Genomic DNA, 22,483 nt, shown 5'->3' with positions numbered 1-22,483 from the left:
GTTGCATATGTTTATTTTTTCTTCTGCTGCTTGTGCTTTCAGGCTCATGTTCATAAAGCCTGTGCCCACACCTAATTGCTGAAGTGTTTCACCTATAGTTAACCTTAGTGATTTTACAGTTTCACGTCTTATACCTAGGTCTTTAATCCATTTTGAGGTGATTTTAATGTATGGTGAGAGATGCATATCTAGTTCCATTCTTCTGCATATGGATATCCAGTTTACCCAGCACCACTTGTTGAAGAGGCAATCTTTTCCCTAATGTAGGTTTTTGTTGCCTTTGTCTACTAGCAGAAGGCTGTAAGCCTGGGGGTGACTTCTGGGCTCTCTATTCTACTTCACGGGTCAGAATGTCTACTTTTGTACCAGTACCATGCTGTTTTGGTTACAAAGGCTTTGTAGTATAATTTGAAGTCAGGCAGAATTATGCCTCTGGCTTTATTATTTTTTTTATTATTATTATTTTTTTTTTTGCTCAGGATTGCCTTGGCTGTTTGGGGTCTTTTATTTTTCAATATGAAAGGTAAGATTGTTTTTTCCATTTCTGTGAAGAATGTCATTGGTATTTTGATGGGGATTGCATCGAATCTGTAGATGGCATTGGGTAGTATAGACATTTTCACAATGTTAATTATTCCAATCCAAGAGCATGGAATATCTTTCCATCTTTTTGTGTCTTCTTTAATTCTTTCAGAAGTGGTTTGTAATTCTCATTGTAGAGGTCTTTCACCTCCATGGTTAAATTGATCCCTACGTATCATATTTTTTTGGTGACAACTGTAAATGGGCTTACTTTCCTTATTTCTCATTCTGCTAATTCATTATTTGAGTATATAAATGCTACTGATTTGGGGCATTTATTTTGTATTCTGCAACTTTACTGAATTTATTGACCAGCTCTAGGACTTTTTAGATAGAGTCTTTAGGTTTTTTCTACATATAGTATCATGTCATCTGCAAACAGGGACTGTTTGACTTCATCTTTTCCAATCTGGATGCCCTTTATTTCTTTCCCTTACCTGATTGCTCTAGCTAGTACCTCCAGTTCTATTTTGAATAGAAGTGGTGAAGGTGGACATCCTGTCTTGTTCCTGTCCTTAAGGGGAAGGCCTTCGGTTTTTCCCCATTCAGAATAATACTAGTGGTGGGCTTGTCATAAATTGCTTTTATTGTTTTAAGATATTTTCCTTCTATACCTACTTGGTTGAGAGTCTTTATCATGAAGGAATGTTGAATTTTGTCAAATGCTTTTTCAGCATCTATTGAGATAATCATATGGTTTTTGTCTGTGAGCTTGTTGATGTGATGTGTCACATTTATTGACTTTCATATGTTGAACCATCCTTGCATCCCTGGGATGAATCCCACTTGATCATAGTGTATAATTTTTTTTAATATGTTGCTGTATTCTAATTGCTGGTATTTTGTTGAGGATTTTAGCATCTAGGTTCATCAAGGATATTGGCGTGTAATATTCTTTTTTTGTTTTGTCTTTATCTGGTTTTGTATCAGAATTATGTTGGCCTCATAGAATGAGTTTGGAAGAGTAGTGTCTGTTTCAAATGTTGGGATAAGTTTCATGTGAATTAGTATTAACTCCTCTTTAAAAGTTTGATAGAATTCAGCTGTAAAGCCATCTATGCCACACTTTTTTTTTGATGGAAGACTGTAATTACCACTCTATTCTCCTTGCTTGTTATAGGTCTGTTAAGATTTTCAAACTCTTTGGTTCAGTCTTGGTAATTTACATGTGTCTAGAACCTTATTCATACCTTCCAAATTTTTTAATTTGTTGTCATACAGTTGTTTATAATAGTCTCTAATGATTCTTTGTATTTCTGTGATATCACTTGTAATGTCTCCCTTTTCATTTTTGATTTTTGTTATTTGGGTCTTCTCTCTCCTTTTTTTGTTAATCTAGCTAATGGCTGTCTATTTTGTTTATTTTCTCAAAAAACCAATTTTTTTTTTGTTGTTGTTGATATTTTCTATTGTTTTTTGGGTCTCTATTTCATTTAGTTTTGCTCTATTTCTTTCTGTCTACTTCCTTTAGGTTTAGATTGTTGTTGTTTTTTAAGTTCTTTTAGGCATAGTGTTAGGTCATTTATTTGAAGTCTTTCCATTTTTTTTTTTTTGATATAAGCATTTACTGCAATAAGTTTGCCTTTTAGTACTGCTTTTGCAGTATCCCACAAGTTTTAGTATGATGTATCTTGATTTTCATTAGTTTCTAGAAATTTTTTGATGTCCTGTTTAATTTCTTCCTGGACCCATATGTCATTCAGGAGCCTATTGTTTATTTTCCATGTACTTGTATAGCTTCTAGTGTTTTGCTTATTGTTTATCTCCAGTTTAGTCCATTGTGGTCTGAAAAGATTGTTGGAATCATTTCAATTTTTAAAAATTTGCTGAGTCTAGATTTGTGACCTCATATGTGGTCTATCCTGGAGAATGTACCATGAGCTGATTAGAAGAAAGTGTATTCTTTAGTTGTTGGGTGAAATGTTCTGCATATTTCTGCCAAGTCCAGTTGGTCTAGGGGGTAGATTAAATCTTGTGTCTCTTTGTTGACTTGTTGCCTGGAAATCCTGTCCCATATGGAGAGACAAATGTTCAGACCACCCACTATTAATGTATTAGGTCCTATATCCTTCTTTAGCTCTAAGAGTGTTTACTTAATATATCTGGGTGCTCCGGTATTGGGTACATACATATTTATGATTCCTATGTCTTTTAGCTGGATAGTTCCCGTTATCATTATTTAGTGGCCTTCTTTGTCTTTTTTTAATGTTTTTTGGTGTAAAGTCTATTTTGTCTGATGTGAGAATAGCTACTTCTGCTTATTTTGGGATTCCTTTTGCATGGTATATCTTTTTCCATCCCTTCACTTTTAATCTATGAGTGTCTTTACAGGTGAGGTGGATCTTTTGTAGACAGCATATACTGGGATCTATCTTTTTAATCCTGTCAGTTAGTCTGTGTCTTTTAAATGAGGAGTTTAGTCTATTCACATTTAGAGTAGTTATTGAGAAGTTTTGTTTCATTCCTGTCATTTAATTGCTACTTGTTTAGGTGGGTTATGTATCTTTTAATCATTATTTCCCCTTTTATTTCTCTTCTTCAATGTGAGTTGGGAATTTAAGGAGGAATGATTTAGCTTCTTTCTCTTTCTTGCTGGCATTTTTGTGTTAACTGTGAGTTTTGCTCTTTCTTGTGTACTCATGATGGTTGTCACCATTATTCAGATTCCAGATGAATGACTCCCTTCAGAATTTCTTGCAGGATTGGTCATATGGTGGTGAACTTCCACAACTTTGTTTGCCTGGGAAATACACTATTTCTCCCTCATTTCTAAAGGAGAGACATGCTGGGTAAAGAATTCTTGGCTGGTAGTTTTTTTCTTTTATTATTTTGAATATATCCTTCCACTTTCTTCTGGCCTGTAGGGTTTCAGTTGAGAAGTCTGCTGTTAGTTTGATGGGGGTTCCCTATAAGTGACCTGATGCTTTTCTCTTGCTGCCTATAGAATTCTCTCTTTGTCTTTGAGCTTTGCAAATTTAACTCTAATATGCCTTGGGGAGGATCTTTTGGGTTTTCATCTGTTTGGGGACCTTTGAGCTTCCTGGATCTAAAGGTCTGTATCTTGTCCTATCCCTGGGAAGTTTTCTGTTACTATTTCCTTGAGTAGGTTTTCAAAACCTTTTCCTTTCTCCTGCCCTTCAGGAATACCCACAATTCAGATGTTAGAGTGCTTGAGGTTGTCTGCTATCTCTCTTATGTTTTCCTCATTATTTTGAATTCTTTTTTCCTTTTTTTTTTTTTTTTTTTTTTGTCTGTCTGGGCTATTTCAAAAAGACCATCTTGTAGTTCTGAAATTCTTTCTTCTGCTTTCTCTACCCTGCTGCTCCTAGCTCTCTGTTGTGTTTTTTATTTCACTGAGTGAATCTTTCATTTCTAGAAATTCTGCTTCACTCTTTTTTATGGTACTATTCTCTTTGCAGATTTCCTCCTTCATATTCTGGGTGTTTTTCCTTGTTTCATTGTGTTTTCTAATTGAGTCTTCCTTTATTTCTTCAATTTTTCTTATGATCATTGCTCGAAATTCTTTTTCAGACATTTGAAGGATTCCCTGTTCCATGGAGTCTGACTTTGGGGCATTACTGTATCCTTTTGGTGGTTTCACTTCTTCTCGATTGTTTGTACTTCTAGTATTTTTTGCTGATGCTTGGTCATTTGATAGGGGGTTTACTTCTACTATTATACTGAGGTTGGCTGTGTAGTGGCCCTGGTTGCTACTGTGGGGGGTGAATTGTGTTTTCTTGACTGTAGGTGTGGTGGTGGGTATGTTAGACCACCTGGGTTCCCTTTCGAGACTCTGTTGTCACTGAATGAGCCCCTAGCTCCATGGAGTTCTGCTGGGCCAAACTCAGTGGGTCAGATCCATTGGCTGGTGATCCCCACTGAGTCTGAGGCAGGGTGAGGGGGCCACGTGGAGCCGCACAGTTCTGCTTGCTGGGGCTGGTGTTGCTGCCGGCCACTACTGGTGGGCTCACCTGCGCTATGTCAGTTCAGGGTGTGGGGGTGGGTTCTGGAGATACCCCCGGCCTGGGTCTAAGGTGGCAGGGTGAGGTTGCTGTGTCGAGCTGTGCAGTTCCACTGGCTGGTATGGAGGGGCTCACTTGTGTGATGCTGGTTCAGAGCACGGGAGCGTTGCCTGGAGCTCCCCACCTGCCTGGGTCCCAGTCAGTGGGGTGAAGGAGCCATGAGGAGCAACAAGGTTCTGCTGCCTGGTACCAGCGGGCTCACCTGCACAATGCCGGTTCAGAGCACAGAGGCAGGGCCTGGAGCTCCGCCCCCCTGCCTGGGTCCGAGGCTGCGGGTTGATGGAGCCATGAGGAGCTCCACAGTTCTGCTGGCTGGTAGGATAGTTTTTAAAGAGACATTATTTTTGTGAACAATAGTGATACACACTTGCAGAGGGGAATAGTCATATTGTGCCTTGGTGTGAATCCCTGGGACATCTGCTAACTTTCTTGAGGTCCAAGTCAAATTTATTTTGTACAACATTAAGAACATTTTTACAAGTGAAATTAGGAAAATTTTGTTTTTGTTAAAGCGAAAAGGTGCAACATGAGACCTATGTTTTTCTTTCTTTCTTCTATTGTTATTGGATACGTTCTATGTATCAGAGCCTGTGTTCAGCATCAGAGATGAAATACTAAAGCAAAGAGATATGGTATCAGCCATCACTGGGCTTATGCTTTATTGTAAAAACTATCACACTATAATAGAGCACTATTATTACAAGTGTGTAAGTAACATAAAAGAAAATTTCATAAAAGGGGATTAGGTCATGGTTAATTAACACAACAGAAAAGGCTCTTGGATGTTAGAGAGTGAAGAGTAGTCCCAAAGGAGGCCCTAGTGGCAGAGTTCTCATCTCTGACTGAACATAGCAATTGTCTGGATAGGCCCCATGCCCAGAGATTCTATTTAAATGGTCTGGGGTAGGGCCTTGATATCAATAGTTTTTAAAAGCACCCTGGTGATTTTTCTGTACAAACATATTTGAAAGCCTCGGGTGTAGATTTCAGCATGGTTCCAATGATATAGGTTTTGCTAAGGATTGAAATTCATACTTAGACAGGTCAAAATCATCACAGATTTTAAGCAGGGCAGCCATATATTCTCATTTGGTTGCTGTATGAGGAGTAAATTATGTAGAAGAAAGAGTGGAAATGAAAAGCCAGCCAGAGAAGAACTGGTCCCAAAGAGAGAAAACAGTAGTCTAGAGTAGTTTGACAGCAGAGGACAAAAAGCAAAATATAGGCAGTTAACGCAGTGGTTAAGGTAAAGACTCCTGAGCCACTTCTGCTCCACCCTTAGTAGCAGTATGACCTAAGTGGCTACTTTCCTCTATAAGCCTCTGCTTTATTATTTATAAAATGGGAGTGGTAATGTTAAATTCAGTGTGTAGCTATTAGAATTAAATGAATTAACCTAGTAAGATGTTGTGCCATATAGAATACGGGCTACTATATATTAGCTATTATTCTCTTTAACTGGACTGGCTTGGGAGAGAATTTGGACAACAGTGATACTATAATAATAGTATCCTATAACAACTGTTAAGGATATTGGAATAAAAACATAGTCATGCCCCGCATAATGATATTCTGATTGATGACAGACCATGTATGTGATGGCGGTCTCACAAGATTACCTGTAATGGTTGCACCATATAGCCTAGGTGTGTAGTAAGTACACTCTGTGATGTTCATATATGTTTCTCAGAACGTATCCCTATTGTTAAACCACTCATGACTGTAATAATCTTGTTACAGTTTTCGTCCTGACTTGGAATTTTTCTCCCTTGACTTCTATAAATTCACTTTTTACTTTTAAAACAGCAATAAATTATATATTATCAAAATAATTTATTGGAAAATTAAAGAGTTAAGAGTTAGCGCCCTCTGTCCGTGGGTCCCACATCCCCAGATGCAACCAACCACTGACCGAAAATATTGCGGGAAAAAAAAAATGCAAATATTACAAATAAAAATACAGTACAACTATTTACATAGCACTTGCATTGTATTATGTATTGTAAGTAATCTAGAGATAATTTAAGGTATATGAGAGGAGATGCATAGGTTATATGCAAATACTACATCATTTTATTTTATATAAGGGATTTGAGCCTCTATGGACTTTAGTATTAGCAGGGGTCTGGGAACCAATCCCCTTCTCCCTTGTGGATACTGAGCAACAACTGTATTTCATTTCTAGGAAGACTTTTTGTGATCTATTCTCAAAAGACATTTTAAGAACTAATAATTATTTGCACCTACTCAAGACATTTAGGAGATAATAATTAGTTGCATCCACCCAAGGATGCAAAAAAAAAAAAAAAAAAAGAAGAAGAGGAAAGAAAGAAAGGCGATTAAAACATTTTACCTAAAAATTGGTATTTAATTAAATTAAATGGGCTATACATTCAAAATCAATCAGATAATGTCAACAATTATTCTAATAGGCTCTCAATAAACTAGTTCTTGTTATTTAATGAATATCCAGAGTCCTCAAAATATGTCTAAGTATTTGTTGAATAAAGAACATTGTCATTGCATTAATAAAAATTCAAATTATTTTTAGTTTCAGGTTATATTGTTTCATTGCTTTCACCACTAGCACAGGTATATGTATATACATTCACATGTTTCTAAATTTATGACATATTTGTTGAGGACTTATTATATATAAGGTACTATTCTAGGATTTGGGAATACAACAGTGATATATATATATGTGTGTGTGTATATATATATTTTTTTTAATGAAAAATAAAACAAGAACCTATACCCATGAAACTTACATTCTAGTCACAAATGAATGACAATATGAAACGGTAATAAGTAAAAGTCTTAAAGTGGAACGTTACTCTACCTGACTTTTTTGATTACAAGGACTTATATTCTGATGATTTGGCTAGTCAGCCCCGCTGTTGAAAGCATTCTATCAATTGCCCAGTGTAATCATGTTCTCCATACTCTGCATGGACCTTTCAGGAAAACCTATGATAAACATTTAGTAACAATAAATAGTTATAGATATAGTTTTTTTTTTTTCCTTCAGGTTGTGAGTGCATGTCTTAAATTAATAATCAATCTCTATCAATTTCAATGGTTAATATAATTAACACAATTAACATTAATTATTATAACGTACCACAGAAAGTTATTTTTGATAAAGGTGCATAGAAACTTAACTCCAGCCCTTTTTACATGTTGCAACTATTGTGTGCAATATACTACTGAAATTTATTGCTAGATAACTCTCTTTGTGGTTACTAATACTTAACTCCCTTATCTCTCTTAGATCTTATATCTAGTCATTTAATAGGAATGTCTAATTGAGCACCAAACATTCCTATGATCAATCTAATGATCTTCTTCTCCTTGGCCAAAGCTCTAGATCATTGCTATCCCTATTTTGTATTAGAAATCATTAAATTTTCTCCCCAGCTTCTCTCTGTCTTACTTTACAGCTTCTTTTAAGAGGAATTATCAAACCCTTTGGCTTTGCTCATGTGTCGGGCCTTAAACACTAATGCCACCTTAAGTGACATTGCAAGCGGTGCCATTATAGGCCCACAAGGGCGTATTAATGTGGCAGCCTAAGATGGCGCCAGGAGGAAGTAGGGTGGGGGTGTCTGCAGGAACCTTGCCTTAGCCCTTATTGGCCAAATACTTGCTTCTGCGCTCGTGAACACTGCGTGGTTGCAATAGCTAGGCATTGAGACAGGATGCATGCCCTTGACCTTTAAGCTGATAGGATTATGTAAAAACCTCCCCTCCCCATCTGCCTATAAAAGCAAGTGCTTGTGTGATAATAAATGGAACTGCTTGACAGAACCCCCGCTGCGTCTGAGTGTCCTTTAACTGGGCTGGGTTGGGGCCGGCGGTGTGCTCACCTCTCTTCACGGCTCTCTTCCCCCATCTCCTTCCAAAGGGGACAGGAGGGAAAGAGGAATCCTGGGCTGTTCGCTCACCCACTGAAAAGAACGAGGCTAGGGCTGTTCGGGTCGGCCGGCAGCGAACCCGACAGAGTGGTGCCCCGTGTGAGGCACGAACTCACGACCTTCAGATTAAAAAACTCGTGAGTGAAAGGCGAGCGAGTGAGGCCCCCGGCTGCTCGGTCCTGAAAGAAAGTCGGCGAAGGGTGATCAACCAGCGGAGTGGTCCCCGCAACCGCGGTAGTCGCCGTGAAGTAATCCGCCTGCCTGTCAGGGTGAGTACCATAACAGGAGGAAGTCCCTGCACTTCTCTGCCCTGTTGCTCCCTTTGTCCCTTCCTCACGGGCAACATGGGAGGTGTGTGTGGAAAGAGTGACAAGACAGCCAGCAAGGCTCTAAAGTACATGTTAAAAAGCAGAGACCTAGAAATATCTGACTCCACGGCCACCAATGCCTGGCGTCATGTGGTGAAGGTAGCCCCTTGGGCACCTTTGTCCAACTTGTTCTCGTATGAGACTCGGGACCGGGTTCAGACCCTGGCCAGATAGAATGAGATTAGTCACGGGCTAGACCCCCCCCCTTAGGGTTCTGCCCAACCATCTCTGCCCTAAACTTTGCTTCTGTCCCGAGCATCAGGAAGGGGCAGAAAGGGATTGGGCGCAGTTCGATGAGGAGAGAAAAAAGGAAGCAAAGCTGCCAATGCAAGGCCTTGAGCAAAGTTCAGCCCAAGGAGAGAAAGTGGCACCTGAAGAAGTGGAGGAGGCTGGTCCACCTTTAAAAACATCCCCGGCAGAGCCGCAGGTTTTTCTTGTCATGGCTCGCTGGGAATGCCCAGCCGTCTGCAGCCCAAGAGGTGGAAGCGGCCCCTCAGGCCTATCTGGTCAACGTTGTAAAAGGGAAAAAAAAAAAAATGGCTGTTGAGGCCAGGACTTTATCCTCAGCCTTGCAGGCTCAGACACAAAACTCAACCGAAGCCTTCAAGGCGTTTACCGCCCTAATCCTCTGAGGAAACAATACTTCCTCACCCTTCATGGGACAATGTTCTGGTTGCGGAAGACAAGGTCATTTTAAAAGCCAATGTACCAAGGCTAAAGGCAAAAAAACCCCCTTCATGCTCCCACCCGAGTGCCATCAATATCAAAACCGGCTGGCACTGGCTCTAGAAAGGTATCTTGGGGTTGTTGATTGCCACTATGGCAATAATACATGGGTCTCTGCCTTCAAAGAGCTGTCATGGACTAACCCACAGCTTTTTGTCACCAAACCCCTGGTAGACGCCTACAATGTCTTCATGGACGGTGGCAAATCAAAGGCTGCTGTAATTATTTACAACCCCCCATGCACCACATCACAGGCGGCCCCCGCTACTCATCTTCACCCCTGTGATGGGTCAGCACAATACAAAGAGCTGCTCGCTATACTCCTTGCCCTGCAAAAGGTGCCAGACCCCATGAACCTTTTTACAGACAGCTTATATGCGGCCAATCTTCTCCCTGGCCTCAGGGAGCCCACATTCGCTTAGATTGTAATCCCATCTCCTCCCTTATGATACAAGTAAGGAGTACCTTACAAGGCCGCAATAACCCTATTTTTGTTCAACACCTTCAGGGTCATCAAGGGATGCCAGGATTTCTAGCCACTGGAAATGCCCAGGCAGACACTCTTGCCTCTCAGGGCCCTAAAATATATACAATAGATAGTGCCAGCCAACTGCACACTTTAACTCATGTAAACTGGCAAGGTCTACATGCCAGGTTTCCAAATATACCTATTTCACAGATAAAAAGGATTGTACACACATGCAAGTCATGCCTTCCTTATCTGCAAGTACCCCCCTTACAACCGCCAGGGGTCAATCCTAGGGGACTCAAGCCTAATGTGCTGTGGCAAACTGATGTAACTCACTTCCCACCTTTTGGGAAACTCAAATATATTTTTGTGTCCGTTGACACCTATTCACACGCGTGTTGGGCCACAGCACACGCAGGTGAAGCTGCCAAGCATGCAAAAAATCACCTGCTGCAGTGTTTTGCCACCTTAGGGCTGCCAGCACAAATTAAAACAGATAATGGCCCTTGTTTTTCTAGCAAAGCCTTACAAGAATTCTTAATACAATGGAACATTAAACATACTACAGGAATTCCCTATAACCCCCAAGGACAAGCCATTGTTGAACGGCATCACCAATGCCTAAAAAATCAATTATTAAAACAAAAAGGGGGAGTCACCAGCCCTCATCAGCAGTTGGGGCAGGCATTCCTAACTTTAAACATCCTAAATTTTTCCAAAAATAAACCCCTGTCTGCCTTCCAGAAACAGTGGTCCGCTCAACCACCATGCCTGGAAGTCCAAGTGTGGTGGAAAGACCCCTTAACAGGCCAGTGGAGGGGCCCTGACCCATTTCTAACTATGGGTCGAGGGTTTGGTTGTGTCTTCCCCCTCAGTGAGTCAACCCCTATATGGGTCCCAGCCAAAAATCTTAAATTCTTGCCAGACACCCAGGGTACTGAGGACCCTGAGGAGTTTATTGTTTGTATGTTTCAGACTGCATTATGAACCCTTTGTGGATGCTCCAAGTGGCCGCCCTCCTCGGGTCAACAAGGACAAGGGCCTCTGCCACCGGGGGAGGTCCCCACGAGCCAGCCAACCAAACCTGGGAGGTCATACAAGCCACTACAGAACCGATGCGGATTGGATCTGCTATTTCTACAACAAGGAGGGCTATGTGCCGCCCTCAAAGAAGAGTGCTGCTTCTACGCCGACCACTCTGGAGTGGTCAAAGATTCCGTAGCTAAGCTTAGAGAAGGATTAGAAAAGCGCAAAAAAAGAACGTGAAACTAATAGTAATTGGTTCCAAAGCTGGCTTTCAGGTTCCCCGTGGCTCACCACCCTCCTGTCCTCCCTGGCAGGCGCCCTAGCATCTTGGGGCCTTACGCCATTTGCCAGGTTGTGTCCCTTATAAGGCGCAACACCACTTCTCTCATAATGCTCACCCAGGTGGTAGAGGAGGTGGCCCATAGTGAAAGCCCTGACAGCCCTTGGGTCAATATGGCCCTTCAAGAAATCAATGCCAATCTCTAAGGCTCCGCCCCGCCCCCGCTTGGCTGGATAGTCAATGACGGGTAAGATTTCCAGAGGGAAACAACCTAAGACAGGCACAGCCACCAGAGGGAATGGAGGCGAGGCTGGGAAGGTTAGCCACCTTCAGCTGCCTTATTAAAACAAAAAAGGGGGAATTGTCGGGCCTTAAAAACTAACGGCCACCTTAAGTGACATTGCAAGTGGTGCCATTATAGGCCCACAAGGCTGTATTAATGTGGCAGCCTAAGATGGCGCCAGGAGGAAGTAGGGTGGGGGTGTCTGCGGGAAACTTGCCTTAGCCCTTATTGGCCAAATACTTGCTTCTGCGCTCGTGAACACTGCGTGGTTGCAATAGCTAGGCATTGAGACAGGATGCATGCCCTTGACCTTTAAGTTGATAGGATTATGTTAAAACCTCCCCTCCCCATCTGCCTATAAAAGCAAGTGCTTGTGTGATAATAAATGGAACTGCTTGACAGAACCCCTGCCACATCTGAGTGTCCTTTAACCGGGCTGTTTTTGGGGGGCCAGTGGTGTGCTCACCTCTCTTCACGGCTCTCTTCCCCCGTCTCCTTCCAAAGGGGACAGGAGGGAAAGAGGAATCTGGGCCATTTGCTCACCCACCAAAAGGAACGAGGCTAAGGGCTGTTCGGGTCAGCTAGCAGCGGACCCGACACTCATGGTGCAAACTTAAGTTTCCATAAGAGCTGATATCATAAGTAGTTATGTTTATCTAATAGAAATGGCCATTGATTTTAAAGCAATTGTGTTATAAATTTTTCATCATTGTTAAAAAATGGCAAGTTATGCATATTAATCTCGATTTTTCAATGTCTCTTAGTCTCTTAGTATCTTGGTCCCTCTCTTTCTCTTTGGAGTCCAATCTGGGAAATAGTAAGTAGTTCAGTTAATCCTGGGAACTGCAGCTAAAACATGTATAGATAGAAGCCATCAGGTACATTAGAGGTCACAAATATAACCTGATCAAAGCAATGAAAAAAATAGAAGCTATGTGCAAAAAGAAAAGATGGTATAGAAAAGATACAGGGTTTATAAACAATCATCCAGCAAATTAACCGAAAAAATGAGACTGAAGAAAATGGGTGTACTAGAGAAGATCTATATCCTCTTTCTACTGAGGTTTTCCGAGTTGCCCATATTTCTCAGTCTCCACAAGACCTTCTTCCACTGCCATCCTTGTTCATCCTTTTCTATGAGATTCTTTTCCCTTTTGCTGCTGGATGTTTATCTCTACAATTACATTCCCTCCCCTTGTTTGAGTTGATGTCAGGAACTATCTATTCCTTATAATCTAGAAGGTCTGGCTAGAACACCACAGTCCAAATTGCAGCCAGAGCCCCCATCTTTTAATAATACTAATCTCAACCTGTGTGTTCCATAGCATGACTTACAAGCCCTACATGATATGACTCAGACTATCAAACCTGACTTCTGAACCCTTGCACTCTGTACTCTAGTCACACTATACTTCCTTGTCCTGCTTTTTCATCTGTTACATTCTCATTAATTTGTCAAGTATCAAATTATGTAACACTATCTCTGGAAATTTCTACTTAATTCATGACAAAAAAATCTGCATCATGTGTTCCTTTTATATATTTATGTAGGTTCCTGAGCTTTTCCCCTTAAAATTTATCACTTTTTAAATTGTAGTCTACTGTTTACTTGTCTATGTAAGGATCTGCAGAGTTTTATGCATGAGAATTCTAGTAGGTCTGTTCCTCAGACTCAGGAAAAGTGTATAGTCAGAAATGACCTTATACTACACTTTCCTGGATGCTATGCAGGCAAATAGCCATTTGCATGGGCATGGGGATTTTGAAAAGGAGCAGTGAGTGAATAGAGTGTGAGAAAAAAGGAAGAATTAAGGGTAGCATTACATTGAAGGGCCTGTGTAAAGGTAAGAGGGAAATGTTTTAAAAGCAGCTGTGAGTGTGGAATTTTGAAGATGTAATAAAATTTAATGAGAAAATGCATATAATATTGTTTTGTAATGTCCCTTCCTTTCTGTAAATGTGTATTTCATGTTTTCAACAAATTGACAGTAGAAATTTTGATTACTTTTCATTTTTATTGAAGTCCAACTGATATGTGTGTGTATCTATACACATATATAAGTACCTATATACATATATATATACACATGCGAAACCCCCTCAACACACACACAAATATATAAACTCCTAATGTGACATCATCTTGAGATAGCACTCTAATGCTTTTTGGCTTTGCCCTAATGTCTATGCATTTGGCATTATGACCAAAAGTCCAAGTTTTGAGGCCTAAGATAAAGTAGCTGCTTTCAGGTTAACACCCTACTCAGTGTTTTAAGGAAAGAGCACACATTTACTAGGACCACTCACCTTGTGGAATTATGATATCACATCTTTGCAAAGCTGAGTTTTCAGAAAAGCTATAATAGTCAGCAAGTACTGCAGAAGTATCCATGTGGACCAAGAAATGAAAATAGTGGTGTCTAATTTGGTCTCAAGGTTTGAGAAGTTCTGCAGTATCCACGGGGCACTCACATTCTATTAGTAAATTGTAGTTATTTAAGAATAAAATAATTTTGTTTTATTTTCTGTGTACTTTTCTCAAAGGGATACTAAGTTGTTAGACCATAAATCCTGATGACATTGCTTGGATCTAACTTCTCAATAGAGTGTAGCTGCTGTGTACTAGGATTTCTTTTGTCTCAGGACACTGGGAAAAATCTTACTCATACACTAATGGAAACATGAAATAAAAAAGTTTAGAATGATTTGTATCTGCTGATGAAGGCCCCAGGAATTTAGTCTTTTTGACTTTCTTGTACCTTGGCTTCCTTATTTTTATTTTCTTATCTCCATTCTGTTTTATCTTATTTATACCTATTTATTTCTTCTTGTGTTTAGCAAGGTGTTGGACATTTGACAAGTCTGGTCCTCCACCTTTAGAAAAAACTTTGCCGCTTGTCTCACATGCTTTAAAATTCATATCTGTATCAAAGTGGTCTTATCGAAACTCTGAAATTTTTGTAATAAGATGTACAGGAATGATTAAAATCCATTCAATGCAAACATAAATTAAGTGTAATATAAAGAAGTTTGCTTTGTACTCTGTGTTTAACCACACTGGGTTTCATTTTGGGCTCTGCTGCTTTGGGATTTTTTTTCTTTTTTGCAAATATGTATAGAAAAAAAAGAGTAGGAAAGAAAGATGCATCAATCTAGAATATTCATATAGAAAAGGCTTAAGGTACTAACAAATTATAGCTGATTTTCAGAACACAACTTATTTGAAAAGCATGCAAATTTTATTGAGCTATTTTAGTGAGTTCACTCAAGTACAATCTTACTCTTTGTTCCTCTATTTTATAATCTAGGTCACACCACACAGTATGGAACACATTTTCTGAATTAATTTACATTGCCAAGAAATTGAAGGCAGCAATTTATAGGAAGCAAAACATATTATACCAGATGCTTTTTTATTTGAGTATATTCCTTTCTAATACTATAACTCTTACTTGATATTCTGTGTCATAGACTCTCAAGCTGTCTTTTTTATTGAGAGTGGTTCATGTTGTAATTGACTAACTTTTCCATAAACCATGATTTTACATGCAAAATTAAATTTAATCCAAATTTATTTATAATTATTTAACCATAAATAACATTACCACTGCTTCTTGGAACAGGCTTGAATTATAAAAGTCTTTTAATGTATTCCTTCTCCATACATTAACCTGCTGTAAAGTAATATGCTGATAATATTTCCATAATAATGAAAGCATCTCCATTTGTGTTCAAGCAATAAAGATTCCTAAGTATATCTTCAGACTCACCAAAGATGGTGATTCATTCTGATGTCTGAAACACTAAATATAAATTATTCATATACTAATATAATATTTACATAAAAATATATGATTTCTTAGATAATTTTTGTTTTGATATCTTTAAGATAAAGGATTTAAAGAAAAATTTCTGAAAACATTTTATCCTTGTAATTTACAGAAAATCAATTCTGTTTAATAGTCCCCTTGTTTGGTGAAAATTAGACTTTATGCTTAATTTTATATGTGTTGCTAAATTTGGAAATCTACTTTTTAAAAAGACAATCAGTTGTAAAGTATGTGCCCATTAATTTTGACTTGAGAGGTTTTTAAAGCAGTTTACTACAAAATTTAATAACCATTTTCAAGATAAATTGCAGTTTCTAAAATAGCATGACTAGAATATTTGGAAAATGTATTAAAGAGAACACACCTTTGAAGTAGAAACCATTTCTCATCCCTATGCTTCTGTAGAAGCACTTTTAGCCATACAGTTAGGCTACATCATACCATGACCACCGTAACAGAAGTTTCTTATGCAACCAGTCATAATATTGTACTTCCCTTATTCATTCATTTATCCTTATGCACATTTTTTGTACTTTTCTCCTTTCTCTTCAAAATTCCACTGAACTATCCTCAGTCCTCATTCTTTCAAATAACTACCTGGCTATCTACTTAATTGAGAAAATAAGGATTTTGTTATCTAGCTTAATAAGGAACATTGGTCTAGAATTCTCTCTCTATCTCTATCTCTCTCTCTCTCTCTCTTTGTTTTTTCTTGGTAATATCTGCTAAATATTTTTTGTGTGTGTGGTTATGCTAGCCTCTTAATAATACAAGTCAGGCAATGATTTCTCTTTCTTTGTATTCTAAATATTTATTTATTTATTTATTTATTTATTATTTTTTAGTTTGGCTGGGTATATTTATTGTAACTTGTAAGGTCAGATACATTTATATATCCATTCTCAGTCATTGCTTCCTTTCCACTGTACTCCCATTTTATTGTTTAAATAAAAGCAATTTAACTTTAAGCCAGTGTTGGAGGAGTGGGGGGGAGACAGGAAAACTCCATGAACATATTACATTTTTTAGCAACCTTTTTGATGCTTATCCTGGTTCAGAAGGTCCCATAATATTTGCCTAAATTAGCTCTCCAGTTCATATGCCACTTGGAAGACTGTTAGAGAGACAGGTTATTAAGGAATAAAGACTATCAGAATGTTTTTTTGAACTATTGTTGAGAGAGCAGAAATAATCTATTTCTAGACACAATTACATATTTAGATAACCCCATTATTCACATGAGCTTTTCATAAGTAGAAAATCAGAGTGGATCAGATAATTGATAAAGAGAAATAACAGAGTAGGAGCATGTCAACCTCTACCTCTTTTTAAACTTGAACATTTTCTTTCTCCGAAGCTAGGAACTCTCCAAGTAACATGCCTATCTCATTCTTAAACCTTTGCATATCTTGCTGTAATTCCTCATTTGCATATACTTTAAAAAAAAATTTTGAACAATAGTTTTATTGTTGCCATTTTATTTAGATAATTTATTATAAATACAGTTGGGGTACAATGTTGATTTTCAATAATTGTGTACAATATGTGATCAGGATAGTTAGCTTATTCATCATTATGATACTCAATCATTCTTTTTGTCCATTGACTCTGAAACATTTTCTATAAATTTTTGTTATTTCTCCTATCAGGTTTTATGGAATTTACCACTCAAACCATTGGATCTGCAGTATTCTTTGGGGATTGTGGCAGGGTGATAATAAATTAAATTTATCAAGTCTAAGTTGTTTTCTATTTTTTTGTGTGTCAGTTTTGATAAGTTACATTTTTATGAAATTTACTCATTTTATTTGAGTAGTTGAATTTGATTTTTTAATTAATTTTTTATGTTTTTATTTTCGTTGCATTTTGATCAAAATATTGGTTGCATTTCTTCATGGAACTTGATATTTTCTTTATGTTCTAATATATGATCAACATTTGTGAATCTTATAATTACTTGAGATAAAATTATATTCTCTAATATTGGGTTTTAAATGCTGGTACATATACATTAGATCTATGATCTTTTTATAATACTGTTTAGATCTTTTAAATCTTTTCTTACTATTTGTGTTCTTGATTTGTTTTCTGTTTTTTGGACTTATAATGGTGTGCTAAAGGCCTTCTTTATAAATATATTTCTTTTTACTTCTTCTTGACTCTCATGTAATTTTTGATTTATGAAGTTGGTTTCTTTCTTATTTTGCTGTGTTGTGTAGATAGTCATAACTGTTATATACTGTGAATGTCGCTTTCAGAATTTAAAATTGTTCCGTGTTGCCATATTTAATATCTTGGGCCCGAATTCTGCCTTCTTTGGTATCAGAATAGGAAAGCCTCCTTTCTTGTTTTCTTTTTCATTGATGGTATATATTTCTTATCCTTTAAATTTTACTCTTTCAGAATCATTTTGCTTTAGGTATGAATAGTATCGAGATGGGTTTTGCTTAGTGAACCAATCTAATTATTTATTTATTTTTAATGGGTGGCAATCCCATTCACATTTAGTGATATAACAGATGTGCTTAGTTTTAATTCTGTCAAGATATTTTTTGTTTTGATAGTTTTGGCGCTTATGTTATATTTATTGTGTTCCTCTATGTGGTTTATTTCCTTTTTCAAGTGTTCTTCTTGTTCTAACATGTAGGAAATTTATATTTTTGTTCTAGTAGCTATGTGTATACTAATGTTTATAGTGATCTTATTCTTTTTCTTTGCTTAAACATTTTACATTTTGTTTTGGAACTATAAAAAATATCCTTGGATTCCCTATGCCATTTGTATTATTTATACCTTTTCAATATGCATGTCAGTTATATATTGGTTGCCACCTTTATCCCAAACTTTTAGTCTTTGACCTATAATTAAATGTATAAATAAATATGTAAATATACTTGATATGTATGTATAAATTTATGCAAATATTTATATAAACAATATGTTGGTAAATATAGACAAATGCATATAAAATCTATAATATGTAAATATGTATATTCAATCTATAACTACTTATAAATACATTTTGCTAAAATTTCCAGTATCATTTCTTAATTGGATGAGGCTCATTTTCTAGTAGATTTCACAGGAAGATTTTTTTTTTCTTAAATCTTTATTGTCTAACCATTTCGAAAGGACACATCTTGGAGTTGGTGTTTCCAGGTCAAAATTCACAAAGCACGAACTCTTTTAATATGCAGTTTCAATTATACTTCTATTTTTAGTATGAGTTCTTAGATTATGCTTTACATATTATTTGGTTATATTGCTTTGTTTTGTTTTTCACAGTCCATAGATATACATAAATATGTATGCATGTGTTGTGTGTGTGTGTGTGTGTGTGTGTGCATGCGCGCGTGTGCGTGTGCGTGTGCGTGTGTGTGTGGACAGAGAAAGACAGAGAAAGAACCAAGAGAACAAAAAATTTAAAAAAAGAAAGAATAAAGTCAATCTGAGAGAAAATGTTAGATAAAAGAACTTCAAAAACTACTTTAACATATTTGAAAATCATTTCATAGGTTATCTAATACAAATTGTTTATTTTGAAGTGTCGCATTTGCTATGTAGTTGCTTTTGGTGAGGGTGGAGGAAATTTTTATTAGGTGATTTTTTTTCCAACCGTGAGTTCCACAGTTTCAGTCCAACATAACTGAGTTCACTTTAGCCTTATACCTTTACTTATTTATAGCTTCTTTTTTCCAATCACGAAAAACATGGTTCCCATAATCTATAATGGATTTCCTAATTTGTTCAACTCTAGTATACATATTAAGCCATATATTGAAAATATTAGACACTGAGCAGAAACTAAGCTGATATTTCAAGAGTCAGAGAGAAGCAAATAAGGCAAAAGTTTGATAAGGCAGAGAGAGGCAAAAGCTGAGTTCAGAAAATTGTCTGGGGCCTAGATTTAACTGTATGCAATAATCTGGATAAAGAAACACATTAAGGCTGTTAACCATGCTTTGCTTACTCAAGACTGCAACAGTCATGAACAAAAGCTTGAATAATTAGAATCCAATATTAGATTTGCTTTCAAATATCACCTAGGTTGATATCATCAACTCAGGAAAGAGGATACCCAAAGTATGTTTTGGCACTCTTCCTGGCAGTCAGAATATGCATTCACTTCCATTACACATTTCCATGGCAGAGTTACCTAGTGTATTTTCCAAAGAACATGAGAAGTGTTTTTGAAGATGTTCTATATAAAGAATTAAATGTGATTAAAAAAACATTTAACTTCTATTCAGCTGTACATTTCCAGAATTTATTCGACCACCATTTTACTTTAAGTAATTCCCATTGAATGCTTCAGTTCAGTTCCAGGAGTACACTTGGAGAACCACTACTTTAAGCAAATAAGAAGCTGCAGATTTATTGTAACCTATTTAAGGGATAAAAACACAAAGGCTTGTTGAGGAGAACAATATTAGCACCAGATTTGAATAGAGAAACATCTTTGGTGGGTGGGATATGCATTCTTCAGTAAAATTGTCCCTCTTTAGTGAAGAATAGACCCAGAATTGGGAGAAATTCATCTCGCTCATATTTAAAGGCCACTTTTTAAAAATGGTATTCATGTATATAAACTGGGCATAATATTTCTAAAAATGGAATGATTAAGAATATTATAAGCTCTGAATATCTCCAGTGAATCGAAGTTACCAAAGGAACTGCATTTAAAAAACTTGGTTACAGAGGACAGAGAAGACATGAAATATGTTATTTGATTTCTTTTCTTCTACTAGAATTTTAAAGCCAAAATAAAATGTAGCATTATGAAATCTGAAAGACTTCCTCTGAGATAAAACAGAAGTCATAATTTAAAAAAGAATATCAAATAAGTTTTGAAAATAAAATGGAAATTCTGATTTGGTCAATCTATACTTCTTCACTGCTCTACAGATTTCAGTCTTAATTTTTGATTCTAAAATGGTAGTAAGTTTTCATTTGCAGAAGTATGTTAGTACAGTGAATTGGTATATAAAAGTGGCACTCTTTAAAGTTGTCTTATATTGCATGCAAGTTATAAATGATTTTCTGTGACTTGGTCTACTTACCAAATGAATGGAAGTAGGATGTAGCCTGATATACAAATTTAGACCTACATAAATTTGAATAAGGTATGGAAGCAAATTATGCTTGCTCAATTGGTTGCATAAAAAAAGAATAGTCATATTTATATTCAAAAAGGAGGCTTAGTAATTGTGCACAAGACTTGAATATTTGAGTTAGAGCAACCGAGAGAGCCACATGCTATTGTTATCAAGCATCTTGAATAATTTTAAAACTTCTGTTTAAACTCCTGTTTAAGAAATCCTGCTTAAAACTTACATTGTGCAATTTTTAAATGATGTAAATATCAGTAAGAAGCAATGAAGTTTCATTTTTGCTGCTTGTTTGCTGAGTCCATATAATTAACGAGTAGAAAAGAAAACAACTGGCATAAATAGATAAGTGCTGCAATATTATTCTTTGTGTTAGAATCTTTCTCCATCCATACAAAAACCCTACCTTAAGGTTGTGTGTGTGTATGTAAACAGATTTGGGGTTTTGTAGGGAGACAGATCTGGAGTTTGAATTGTCACTTTCTTATTCTAGCTGCATGCACTTAGTAAGTTTACCCATATTGAACATCACAATTTTCACATCTTTAAAAGATGAGTGTTACCTCAAAGTGTTGCAGAATATCCTTCCAGCAAATAGAGTTGTGTGCTGGAACTAGCTCACACTGGCTTTCAAAAGCCAAATGTAGATATCTTTTTCTAACTCCTGGTCAATGACATCATATTGGTAGCTTGAAAGCAGCCATCACCGGAGTATTTACACCAAGGAAATTAACAAACAACATATATCACCACCCCCATGGAAATTAACAAACAACGTATATCACCATCCCCATCCCCAGGAAGCAGTTTTAATGGCACATCACTGAACAGCACATAATATATACACAATTCTGTAATTATTATTAATCTATTTAAATAGTAGCTGTATCTGGACTCATAAAAAATGAGACTACACAAATATCTAAGAGACTTTGATTACAGGTAACCCTAATCTAAAGTTTGGGGTTTGGTAATATATAGCAATAACAATAACAACAAAAATCTTGAAATCTTAAATTGTTAAATTAACCCTCAGTGGGTCTCTTAATATACAGACACATTTACTTAGAATTGGACAATTTTTCTAGAACTTTGTGGTTAACATAATTTATTTCATTGTTGCTGTCATTCCAAATGACTTATTTATTTATGTTTTCTTTTGGAGTTCAGAAAGCTTTTTGGGATTTCATCTTGACATGTGTACTTTGTTAGCAGAGTCTATGATTTTATACTACTGTGAAAATAAAATTCTCTAAATTCTTAAAACACAAATAAAATGTTTTTTTAATATCACATTATAGTGATTTTTTTCTGGACAAAAATACAAAGTGAATCAATTTTTGTGTTTGGCATCGGGAGGAAAATACCTAGATTCCCATTAAGTCTAATCCTATAATGTTGGTAACATTTTTTTTAAAGCTCTGCTTTGTATCATGCTGTGAATTTCAATAGAAATATTGGTTCCAAATTTCCTTAATGGATTTTTTGCCTACAGTATGTGCATTTAGGTATGAGTGCTTATCTCCATGGGCCAGCTTTCAGAAAAGGATAAAATATAGTAGATTATTGTTATTATATCAATGAGTAATCGTTCTTGGAGATAGAATTGGGAATGCATTGGAAGTACACAAAAGAAAAAAATAGTCAAATAAAATATATAAGATTGTTCAAAGTAAGGTCCATTCTCATAAAACAAAAATCTATACCTTTCTCCGATAATTTTTCTCTTTTGTTAAAAAGTAGGTTGCTTGTATCCATGTGTGATTAAATTATAAAATGCATCTCCTATGCATTCCCTTTCCTTGGGTATTTCTCCATATTTCCCACAATGTGGGAATCAGTTTTTGGCCTCAAATAAAGAGTTTGCAATGG

General features: G+C 36.8%; 1 pseudogene; it reads left to right on the top strand.

The window, feature by feature from the left end:
• Positions 1-4,762: 4,762 nt before the first annotated feature.
• The window catches only part of LOC134369583 (transcriptional adapter 2-alpha-like), a 57,768-nt pseudogene continuing 40,047 nt past the window's right edge, over positions 4,763-22,483 (top strand).

This window comes from Cynocephalus volans, chromosome 1, assembly GCF_027409185.1.
Source record: "Cynocephalus volans isolate mCynVol1 chromosome 1, mCynVol1.pri, whole genome shotgun sequence".
Taxonomy (NCBI): domain Eukaryota; kingdom Metazoa; phylum Chordata; class Mammalia; order Dermoptera; family Cynocephalidae; genus Cynocephalus; species Cynocephalus volans.
Note: the sequence above shows the minus strand (reverse complement) of the source record. Positions and strands in the feature narration are given on the sequence as shown.